Below are 13,643 nucleotides of genomic sequence, written 5' to 3'. Positions count from 1 at the left end.
AATGATTTATTTCATGATATACATGATCCTATTATTCATGGAAATAAGGGTATAATAGAGATAAGATTTGCACTTGAAAACAAGTGGAACGATCCAAATAAGGCTTCAAAATTTTGTTCATTTAACCCTAGTGTAAATGCAAATGCAAATAAAATTGCACTATGGGTAGTTGGGTCGGCACACATGGCATTACCTCAAGTATTCCCTTGCCCAAAAATAATTGTTATGCTCTGTGCCAAAAATTATGATGAAAATAGAAAAGAAATTGTGAATAAAATTACTCAGGAGGAAATTTTGTCCATAACTGAGAGTGAATTTGCTAGTCTGTTGAACCTAGGGTTTCAACAACAACAGTCAAACGTACATATTGACCTGGGAAAGCTGGTAGATGATTATGAAAAATTAGATGCAAAACAAAGATATTCTTATATCAGAGGAATAACAAGCGATTGTAGGCTGAGTCCAAATCATATGCCTCCTTATGATTTTGAATTTTTTGTACCATGGGCACAGGACAATATTTCCTTGCTAGCATTTTTTTTGGGATTGGATAGTAACAAACAAGTGGATGCCAGCATTCTTGAAATGCTTTATCATATTCATTTAAAAAAAGAACCAATAAGATATTGTTTTATTGAGCACATTGTTCGTTGCATGCAAGATCAATTACTAATGATTCAAAGAGGTTCAGAGAAGACATTTAGATTCACAACCTACTTGTGCTATCTTCTCCTAGCAAAGCATCGTGCATTATTTGAGGCAAACAAGCTTTGCAATCAGACTCAAGGCCAAAATCCAATATATGAGTGGACACCTCAGATAAGGATGATTGATAATAGAATGAACTACAACAATTTTGTAGACTTCTTTTTGGCACCAATGTACCATAAAATTACAAGCACTCCAATGCCTGGATTGCATGTTACTTGTAGAAATTGCATTCAACTCAGAAGTGAACTACAATTGGCTGAATGGTACTTAATGGAAGAGTAAAATATGTTAAGGTTTTACGGTTCATGGGTAGAACCCTACAAACTTCCAATACATGTAACAGAGAGGGTATTTGCATTGGAATATGTACGACAAATGGAGAGCGTAGATGTACTCTTTCATGGTCAACAAAAGAAAATGATATTTCCCTCCTTGCCATTCTCCTTTGGAGGGTTCGCATTTGAGAGAAGAGGATTCAAAGTGGCAGAAGCCTTTTTTTGCAAATTTTTGATTTGATGTTGACAGTCACTGGCAGTATGATCCATTGAACATAATTGGAGCAAGGCTTAAGGGCATTGGGACTTCTGCAAGCAAATATCAACATGAAAGTATGCCTTTGATTGAAAAATTTAAAAACATGGACTCCTAGGAGGAGGTCAAAAAACAAATGGAGAAATATGCTGCTGAAAATAATATGTCAATACAGGAATTGTCATCACAAATAATGGCATTGCACAAACAGAAAGAAAAAGTGCAGGGCATGACATCGTCCAATTTCTACTAGAAAGTTGATAAACCATCTACAAAACCTATTCCAAAAGAGCTAATGAATGAATTTATAGATGCTGGATGGAGTCAAAGCAAAATTTCTCAATTTTGGGAAATGAGGAAGAATCTCGGTGAGCCAAAGACCTCTGCAGATCTTGATGAGGTTGAAGAGGATACAATGTTTGACAAAATGTGGAATAAGGAGCCTCGAGCTAAAGCACATCATAGTGATACTGATGATGATTACGATGACCAGGATTCTTTGAATCCCTCATCCAGTACACAAATTCAGAGAGAAGTTGATGCATCCACCAAACTTCTATATAGCAAAGGGGCAGAAATTGTAGAAAAAATGAGCTACCAAGGTTCTGGTGGTCTGGGTCCCAGTGGAGAAGGGGTTTGGTTACCACCTCAACCACCAGCTGTAGCACCAAAACATGGTCAGAAACCAGGCCTTGGGCATGGAGATCAATCATCAACTCAGTCAATTCCATCCACATTGGATTCATCTCAATTAATTAAATTTGTTCTTGCTTCATTTACAGTTCCACTTCCAAGCACCCAGATTCAATGTGAATCAACTGTCACTCCCACAGCTGTAGATATCATAGGTACAACTACAACTAGTGGTCTGAAAAGGACATTGTATATAGATGTTAAAAAATTTGGTCTCGAAGATCAAGAAAGTGTAAAGAAGCAAAAGGTTATGACAAGTATTAGTAGTACTACTAGTACAACAATGCCAATGGTGACTGTGAGTCCAACAATTGCCCATCCTTTAGGAAAAAACCCTCAAAAGAGTCCACAAACCCCACTAATGGGTCTAGGTGTTGGTTATCCTCATGGTATTAGTGGAAGTCCGTACATCAGTGCAAGTGCTACTGCTATTTCACCATTCAAACATTCAATTGTCTCACAAAATCCTGATTTTCGTTACAATGAATTTGTAACTAACTATGAAAAATCAAAAAACAAGAATAGAGAAAATAGTAAGACAATGAAGATGGAAGGAATTGTTGCAGCTCGTGATGTAGAACCTGCAACCAATAGGTTATTTCCCACATATGACCCAGATAAAGATATGATGGAATTCATGGTTGTTATGCCCCCATCTAGAGATAACAATCCACCAGAGAGTCAGTTAGATCCATCTGAATTTCAAGTTAGCACCCTCGAAATGGATTTATCCAAAATTTAAAATGTAGACAAGATAAATGTGTCCAAAATGACCAACCAAGTGGTCTACAGTTCAGTGATGAAGTTGGAGAGAGAGAAAGTAAAGCTTCAGGGCACAATAGATAAGTTAAAGGCAAACCTGGCAAATGTAAAGGCAAGTGAGAAAGCAACAGTAAACAGGTGCAAAGAATTAGAGAAAAGGATAAAAAATTCATCCTCTGGCTCTAAAGAAGCAATTGAATAGCAAGAACAAATGGACGCGGAATTGAAAACTCTGAGGGAAAATTTGGAAAAAATGGAAAAAAAAAACTTCAGGATGAAAAAGACTCTTCAACAAAGTTATACAGAAACTTGGAGAATGTTGCAAATGTAAACAATAAGTTAAATAAAGAATTGGAAAATGAGAGGGTAGAAACAAAAGAGTGGGAAGAGAAAGCAAAAGGGTGGGAAAATAAAGTAGAGCAAAAAAGAAAACATAGTGAACACCAGTACTCAGAAATGAAAGAAGACCTAAAGAAGGCAAATGATACTATTAAAAAATATGAAAACGACTTGAATGACCATGTAAATAATACAGTAAAGCAAATAAAAAATTACTTCTGTGGGCAAATAAAGACTTTTGCTGATAGGTTGTGTGATTGGTTCGAACTCTAGGAAGCTCTTACAGATGTTTTTGGGAAGCTAAAAGAGCAACTTGAGGAGAACAAAAGTTTTGGTCAGAGACAGAAAATTGCAAAATGGATTATGGAAGAAATCAACAGCATTGCTAACAGGCATTTGGCAAGCAAGGGAATTCAGGACCGCATTGGTTCAATAATAAAGGCGACCTCTGTATTTCATAAATGTCAAAAACTAACAGAAGCAGAAGAAGTTCTTGCTTTATTTGGGCCAAAGCTCGCCAAGATGAACAATAAAACAACCAAATTGATATCTCTTGGTTTACCGAGTCCTGGACCTGATTTCTCAACAATGGGTTTCGTTGGAAGAGAAGTTTACAAAAAAAAGTTGGAGGACCAAATAACCTCTGATTTAGGCAACCTTCCTCATAACAAAACTCATGAAGGCATTGCAAAGTGCATCAAAACATTCACAAATTTGCATGCACTAGTGGAAGGAACATTGCTTGAAACTCGCTCTTCCAAGTCTAGAATGCTGCTCTTCCAAGTCTGGAATGCTGCTCTTCCAAGTATGGAATACAGGTCATTTACCATAACATCAAATATTTTGCCCTTCCAACTGAAGAAGAATGGAGCATGCTACAAAAACTTATAGTATGTATGTGAAAGTACTTTCAGTTTCAATTATCTCTATATCTTTACTATATATGAATATCTTTCATATTAACCTACATACTACAGTCTAGACTCTAGAATTGAGTTTAAAGTAACAAGTTTGAACTTTTTTTTTTGAACAGGATCAATGTTGCAGTCTTGCAGATGCTATTGCCTATGCTAAATTGCTAATTTACTAAACCGGCCTGTCAAATGCAGAAATGTACAACTAAAGTTGTGGAGATGTTGTAGACTTGTAGATGTCTTACTGATTTAGATTTTGAGACTTCACATTAGGCAAATCGACCTGAAGTTGTTGTTGCTCCCTTGTTTCTATAAAATGGAATTTAGGGTCATTGGCTTACAAGAATTGTACCATATTAGCTGAATATTGCAAATGAAAACCATTAATAATTATTAATTGTGGAATTGAATCTATGAGTCTATCTAATTTTCATGTTTTCCAATTCAATGTATGTTGAATAAATGAATAAAATAGAAAACAAAATTTCATTCAAGAATTTCAAATTCAAATATGAATGATCATTGATGACATGATATAAACTACACTCTACAGTAATAATACTCTTTGTTCTCAAATTTTAATAATGAAACATAATACATTCTAATTTCTTGCTTTTCTAAAATGAACATTGAATGATAGGATATCATATAGTATTTAATAAGTTCAAAAAATACCTATTGGTTGCCACTACTAATTTAGCAGAAATTTCCTAAATTTTCCAATTCATCTCTATGGCGTCGTCATCATCCAATTCTGGTAGTCCATTTGTTTCATTGTTCTCTTCATTTTCGTTTGTGTCTTCTTCAACTTCAAGTTCACTCTGACCTCTGCTTCTATGACTGCCAATCCCATGGCCAGTGCCACTGCCAATTGTACTTGTCCCACTTGGAGTCGTTGTAGGAGATTGGTTAATGGTGTTGCCCACCCCTCTTCTTTTGCATATTTTCTTCCATATTTCCATTTCTTTTTGATAAGGAAAATTATTGACATCATACCTAGATGTGTATACCCTCAAGCATGATTCCAAATTCTTGTCTAGTTTGTTTCTTACCTTTGATTTTAGGAAGCCCAAAGCATTGAAAACTCTCTCATCCTCCACTGAACCCAATATCATGGTTTGGCATAGATCAGCAAGCTTGAAGTACTCTAAAATTTCTTCACGCAACAATGTGCTCTGTTTTAGTTCTGTCCAAAGCTTTGTTACCGGGCCCTCTTCATGTGGGTTACGCATTAATTGATATTGATGCTTCATGGTCCTTGCAAAGGTGCCTGATTGCTATCTAAGAAGACCCTAATCTAATATTTCGTTGATGGTCACTCCATTGAATTCTACAGATTTGCAAAATTCCTTTATCAAAATCAATAGCCTTCTACGATAATCTTCCTTATTGTTGAAGGACCAATATTGAAGAAACACAATTGACATGGCCTCAAGTAGTTGATCATATGGGAATCATGATATTATTTCAGAGGAAACTCTATAGGCTATGTCCCTTGTAGTAGATGCTATAGACTCGACGATCTTGGTAAACTCTTCCCTTGTAACTCTTGTAGCTCCCTTCTTTGGGGCACTGTAGTACATTGGTATCTGAAATCCCCTCACAAACATATAAATCTCCATTTTCAACGATCTTTAAATAATTATCAGGATCGTCCAAATCTATTAGTTTCTGCCAGTGATTAAATCTATCATCGGATAAATTTAGGTCAGTACGATATAGACTATCGAGGGCTCAGCATGACATTTTACGCAACTGAGCATATTCTGCAATATACATGGCTCTTTGCTAGGCTTTTTTCATAATTAACCTCATTTCTTCTAGCATGGGAAGAAGAGATGCCAAAGTCAAAAGTGTCTCTATATTGCTTAACCTTCGAAGCAGGTCGTTACATCTCTGATTTTCTGCATTGTCTCGATTTTCATACATCAGTCCAATCAAAGATTGATATTCGAAAAATACTCGATGCGCTAGTCCATCCAAAGATATCCATCTGGTATCAACATCTTTTAGAAGCTTGTTTCCATCGGTAATTCCATCAGCAAAGTGTTGAAATTCTCTAAAATGCTTGGGACTTGGACAAAAATATGCATACAACTCTCTTACTAAATCTTCAACCTTGTTTACTAAAGGAAACTTCTTCACAACTCTAAAAGCAAGATTCATCCTATGGGCCATACAGTGAATGGCAACAACATATGGTGAACAAGAAGCATGCATCTTTGTGCAAAGACCATTCCTTTGACCTTGCATTACTGAAGCTCCATCCACTCCAACACAGACCAACTTCTTCACTATTTTCAATTCATCCATAGCTCCATATTCAATTAAATTGCTCTTTACTAACTGAAATAAAGTTTCTGTTGTCGCATTGTCTCTCAATTTAGCAACAGATAGTAGATGTGGTTGGCAGACATTATTCTGTACAGTATAAACATGCATGCATACCCACGACGTATTATCTATTGCCGTAACTTTGTCTAAGGACAATGCAATAAAGGTTGACTCTTTTATTTTTCTTTGTACATCCTCTATTTCAACCTGCGCAATACAACTTGCCCATTCCCATCCATTGTTTATCGACCAATGACTGGCAGGATAGTTAGGAACTTTCAGAAAGTGTAACAAACCACTCATTTATGTATAGTCTGTCATTGGACGTCATCTGCCTTAAATATGGAAAACATTACTTAATTGAACAGGTTTTCCACGTTCTTCTACTTCACTTGCTTTTGCAAAAATAGCATTAATAGAACCTTGAACTTCACCAGGCTTTGTCTGAAATTTCTGAAACATATAATATTCTTCAGCATTCCTTTTATGTTGACATTGCTCCTTTGTTTTATATCTTACCACTTTTATTTCCTTACCATCTACAATTGAGGTTTCGTAAATCTTACCAACATGTTTCTCTATGGTGTCTAGTTTAAGCTGCAACCACTTTTCCTTTTTATACTTTCAACTACAAATTGCACATCTACATTCTCTTGGCAGCTCACCTACAATTGGATTGTCCACAGTCTCAATGAATGGATACTTTGTTGCCCAATCAAATTTAAATCTCCTGGCCATCTCCCATTGACGATTAGTTTTTTCTTTCAATTTTCCTCTCCCTTTAGTGTTATTAATTGCACCATCATCATCACTGAAGTAGATTGATTCGTCCTGGTACTGGTTATTTACTGGATATTCTTCTTCAAGGTCATCTTCATTAGAGATATCAGGTTTTGCAACTCCGCCACCAAATTTATTAGGCTCCCCAATTTGTTGAATGGACTCCTATGTAGGTTGAGATTGTTTAGGCTCCTCTGATGATGTACCTTCCTTACTTTGACCAACACTGTTGCATCTACCCCCGCCAAAGTATGAAGATATATTTCTGCATTTCTTTGGCCTCTCTTGGACATCTCCACCTTCATTAGTCCTACTCCTCTTCCTATTTAAATTTGATTGTGACATCTCCATCAAATTAAGGCTGTAATAAAATACTATGGACTTGTAGTCGTAGTCGTTCTGGTTCTCTACTAATCGCAATACTATGAAGAAGGCTCCTTCTTTCGGCATGTTTCAATAATGAAACTCATATATCTTAAATAGACAACTACAAATAAACTGTTTTCATTTTGGTGAATGGGTCGACCGTTACATATGATAAGAACTAATATTTGGCGAACCCTGCATAATTTCAAGTAATTGAGTGGGCAAATAGGGCGGGAATTTGGGACCTCATTGTGTGTGATGCATGGCGACTTGGGTCCTCGGACAAATAAAAATTTCACATAGGAAAATGGGAATTTGGCGAATGATGATTGTCGAAAGAGACACTCAAGTAATTCCGTGGCGAATAAGAGAAAACATTAAAGAGAAATATGGGCGAAGAACCCGACTACCAAACTGGAATTACGTAATAATAGTGGTGAACGTTCCAACCACTATATGAGTATTTTATAAAATCTGGGTGAACCGGTCAACTAGTATACGATGTTTTTTCCTGCCAATTTCTATAGCCCGACCGAGACATATTCACCAATTGGCAAATAATCGCCACTAAAAAAAATCCATATATATATATATATATATATACGAAAACACAAACTATACACACAAATATGTGTGTGTGTAGATATTTGTATGTATAGTTGGTGTTTTTATATATTGATATATGTATTAATTAACATACATTTTTATTTTGTTTTTGTTTTTGTTTTTGTTTTTTTTTTTAGTGGTGGATGTACGTTTTTACTACTCACTTACACACACTTGTTTTTTGAGATACACACGTACTTATATATTGTTTGTGAGCATTATATATAATAACCCTTATACATTTTATATATTTGGTTAATATAACACACATGCTTCACATATGCATGTGTGCAAACATATAATACATGTTATTTATTATAGTTTGACATACAATATTTTTAATAATAATATAATTGTTTGTAGTTATTTTATTTATTTTTAAGGTTTGGTTAGTTGTGACTTCCTTTCTTCTTTTTTCTTTCTTCCTTTTGATGTGTTATTTACTTATTCTCAATTTCCCACATCTAATTGATTGATTTCTTTTGTTCTCTTTTTCACTTCTTTTGCTCCTTCTTTCTATGTTGTTTATGGAGTCTGTTCCTTGTGGTTCTTGTCCAACCATCTTACCTACTTGAATCCTACCTTTGGTGTGCATGCAATCTCTCTTCCCTTGGTCCCTTTATCTTTTGGTCAGTCAACATCTACAACCCACTTTGTTTGGCATCTCTTTGTCATGAGCCCAAATTTAAGGATATATGAATATTCAAATAACATATTATACAATGATAATAATTAAGAATAATAATATTATAATTCATTATAATAGTGATATATTTGACAATATAAAACAATATATAAAATTATAGCATAATTGTAATGTTAAATATTATATTAAATAACAAATAAATAATTTGATTATAAATAATATCAAACACTAATAATAATTTTATAATGTACCTACACGGGATAATATTATAATATAATTGAGAATTACATATTATTATAAATAAAATACAAAGAAATATACTACGTAATAGTATTATAATGATATTATTAATATAATATATAATATGTTATATGTTATAATTACATTATAAATCTATAGCGGGTAATATATCTAACTATTATCACATTGATAACTAAAGGTAATGAATTGACTAATTAATTTAATATAGCAATGTACTATATTATGATCTAATAATATAGTTACTATAATCAATTAAGATATAGATCAATATCACCATATCATGTAATTAATATCATGAATACAATATGATAAATGATATAATATAAATATAATGAAAAGAATACAATTGTAATACAATATTAAGTAATACAATAAGTAATAGTCAATTAAAATAAATTTTTTAAAGGCAAATACTATGACCGATTGATATGATAATTAGTTAATAAATAATCAATTAATATTAATGCAAAGAAATCATTATACTAATAGCTATTAGATAAAACAATTGTCAAGGAGAGGTGCCCATTGCTTAAAGAAAGGTACAAGTTCGAAAAGATGCATCTCTAGTAATTTGCCCATTCCAGCATATATATAGGAATTTAAACTCATTGTTGGAAAATCATCAGAGAAAATATAATGCAAATGATACAAATAAGAGATTAAACCAGAAATAAATGATGGACCCCCAAATCAAGTTCATTACACTCTTGCTCTCTTTCATCCTGATGATGGATCGCATAGTGTGATCCGAAATGTTGGTGGTAAAAATCTTTACACAATCATATCCAAAAAAAAAAATCAATATATTTAATAGGGAATTTGTTCAAAAATATTTTGTTCAAGCAATCCCTTTAAACTTTTATGTGACCTTATAAATTAATATATTCGAGAATCATTTATTACTATTTAATTTTTGTGGTTGATTGACTACAAGTGACGAATGGGCCTATAACTAGATCATGACCTACAAACAAAATGACAACTACAAAGTTGTTTGCACACTAAGGATGTGCTTGATGTCCCCAAGATGAAGCATCTCAAGATATTGTTGTGAGTGCCTCAACACATATTGCAATAGTAGAGGTGGTTTCTAGAACTCTAGCTTCGAGACAAGCAATAATCTAATAATGTGGATAGTTAGCATAAAAGAGAGCTATGGACATGAGATATTTTCATGGCTTGGTGATTTTTATAGGGATCTTAGTAGTGTCTATGCACCCCTAACTAAAACAATTATTGTGAAAGGAACTTTAAGTAGACCACAAGAGTAGTCAAGAGTTGTGAAATGTTGAAGAAGAAAGTCATAGAAAAACCTATTTTAGCACATCTATATTTCAATAAGGTATTTCTAGTAGATTGTGTTGCTAGTTGGCATGATATAGGAATTGTATTTAGTCAAGAAGGTAAATGTAGACACTTAAATCTGATTACATCACTGACTAATATTATTTAGTCATCTTCTAGGACATTATTGATTAAATATTTAATATTTGATTAATTAATCGTTATCTCCTAGTTTATTTATTTATTTAATTCACTATAGTCCAATTGATAAAATCAAATGACAGCCCAAAGTCAAATTATCAATTAAATCCCTATTCCTCTATTAAATTAAATAATTGCACTATACATATTTAATTTAACCCCACATCCCCTTTTATTAAATAAATCATTTAATAAATCAATTCTCAAACCCAATCATTCTTAAACCCTATCATTATCCAAACTCAACTCATTCACCCATATTAACCTCACTTGGCCAGCTAATTAACCTATCTCATTAATGTCAAGTCACTTACATCATAATCCCCTCCTAAGCTAAGCCTAATCCCCCTCCTAAACATGTGCACAACTTTAAACAAGGGTTAAGACTTTCTAACCCAAACCAAAGTCAAATTCATATCCCATCCTTCTCACATTCCTATCCAAGGACTTTAAGGCTCTTACATGTCTTAATGACTCTTTAATGCCTCTTACATCCCTCTTCCACACTCCTCCCTCATAACTCCCTTTAACCTTTCATTTTGACCCTCTTCCCCCATCCAATCCCCTTGTTACACTTGTCACAAAGCTATGGATTTGAAGAAGCACAATCCATGTGCTTCCGCTTTCTTGCATCCTACCCATCCATCTCACTACCCCTTAGCATATAAATTGGACCCTTCCCATCTCACAAAAAAGCATAGTTTGATGCTAATTTTACAATACTATTGAGAGCCTAAAAACTACCAAAATACCATCTATAATGGAAAAATCCCTCCATGCTCCCATTGTTAAAACCCTTCACTCACCCTCATGATCAAATATAACCCATCACTTGAAGCTTGAAGCATGCTTGAGCACACATCCACCGTCATTTGGACACATAGAAGTATCAAGGTCGTACTTGAGGAGCTCACCATACTTGGTTTACTTCATCTATAGTGTCTCATTCATCCTCGCATAAGTATTGTTGTACTTCTTTAGTTGTGAATGTTAGATTTACTTTAATGTTAGATTTACTTTAATGTTCTTTGCATACTAGGATTTCGTAGCATTACAATAAACACATTGCACATTTCAGTGAAAATGAAATGATTCTAAAAAGGTATTATGTCTAATCAAGAGTGTTTTGCCATATTTAAGGTTTTGATAGAGTGGAGGAATCATTTGTTGTCAAAAGATATTGGATTAGATTTCCATAATCCATAACAATTGTACTGCCTGATTTTTGGATTTAATTGTGTATAATTTTTTGAATCAACATTTTGATCACACTCTATGATCCATCTCCTAGCTCTCATCATGATAATGGATCGTGAAGTGTGAACCTTGATTCAAAAACTAATAATACACAATTAAATATGGAGATCAAGCAATAAAAAAGAGATATTTTTATATTATGTGTCAACATTTAAAATATATTAATAGGTAGGAAAAATTGATCAAATGTCCAAAGTTGATACTTTTAATTTGAAGCACAAAATTGGAAGGTCAAATGCACTCCTTGATGTCTTAAATAGAAAGAAATTTTTATTTACAGAGATGAAGGTACAAGTTGTTGGGTTTGATGAACTTAAAAGCTTGTGTCCTAGATATCTAAACCTAGAACTTGTTTATTAAATCTAATGTGGATATTTATTCATAGTAGGTTAGATGTCCATTTTAAGGAGTTCTAGAGAAGACTTGATTGAGGAGAACCATATTAGAGGACTGACAAGACACTTTTGTTAAAATAAGACAAGTTCTCTTATTAGCAAGTATTATTAGTGGCCACAATTGCTATAGAATATGAAGAAAGTTGTGCAAAGCTGCAAAGTGCATCAAATGGTAAGAGAGAATGTTAGGCAACATTAGCCATTACCTGTACCAAAGAGTATGTGGGAAGATATCAACAGGAATTGTGTTATTGGTTTACTAAGGACACAAAGGGGACATGATTCAATATTTTTTGTGATTGAAATATTTTTGAAGATGGAACCTTTCATTATATGTCAAAAGACAAATGATGATGCTTGGAAGGTAGAGTTGTTTTTAAGAGAAGTGTTAGACTTCATCATCTATTATTATATAATATTTAAGATAAAACTATCAAGTTTGTTAGGCATTTCTATAGTGCCCTGAGGAAGAAATCAAAGACAAATTTTGGAAAAAAATCAATATGTCATTTATAGACTAGTGGAGAAATAGAGGTAGTGAATAGGGGTTTAAGAAATCTATTGAGCTCATTAGGATGAGAGAAGACCAAGGACTAGGATGAGATTTTGTCATAGGCAATATTCACCTATAATAATTTTATAATAAGAGTACCAATAAATATTTATTCCAAATTGTTTATGGGTATATTTTGATGGATGCTCTTGTGTGTGTGTGTGTGTGTGTGTGTGTGTGTGTGTGTGTGTGTCAAGGGTTGAGAGAGAGAGAGAGAGAGAGAGAGAACAAGTAGGAAGAGGTAAGGGAGCATATTAATAAGATTTATTCTCAATACAATACAAAAACAACATAGATCTAAAATTGTACATAATTCAAGGTTGGAGATAAAGCCATATTTCACCTAAGAAGATAAAGATTTGAAAGTGAAAAAGATTGGACTAAGCAAGATTCTAAATAGACGTGATTTAGGAAATACATGTGAAGTGGAATTGTTAAACAGAGATAATATTTCACCAATTTTTTACATTGTTGATTTGACATAATATCATAAAGGAGATGATGATTTTAAACCGTCAACATAGTTCTAGAATGCATCACAAACTGAGATATATATATATATATATATATATAGAGAGAGAGAGAGAGAGAGAGAGAGAGAATCTTGGATAGTTGTGTGAGTGGGAAAATAAGATTCCAGGCTCATAAGCAATTCCATTCTTGGTAACTAATGTTGAGTTTCCTCCAACCTCACGTGCATCTGTCATCCAATTGGTTTACTACATAGCAAGTTTTTCCTTAAGAATGGGTGTCGCATGCTAGTGAATTTTAATATTTTAGAAATTTTGATCTCCTACAAAAGTAACGCAACATTCAAGAGCCATCCATTAGGTTTCAGGCTATGTAATCTTAATTGTGTTGAATGAAAAATGGTTTCGAGCTATGTAATCTTAATTGTGTTGAATGATTAAAAGTATTTTTTTTTTACCACAATCTGTCATCATGATTGTTATCGTGTTCAATTCAAATTCTAATGCCCTTAGAATTATTTGAATAAAGATTTCATAATT

This window comes from Cupressus sempervirens, chromosome 10 (genome assembly GCF_028749045.1).
Source record: "Cupressus sempervirens isolate cs-2001-9-10 chromosome 10, ASM2874904v1, whole genome shotgun sequence".
Classification (NCBI taxonomy): domain Eukaryota; kingdom Viridiplantae; phylum Streptophyta; class Pinopsida; order Cupressales; family Cupressaceae; genus Cupressus; species Cupressus sempervirens.
This window is presented reverse-complemented; position numbering follows the sequence as displayed.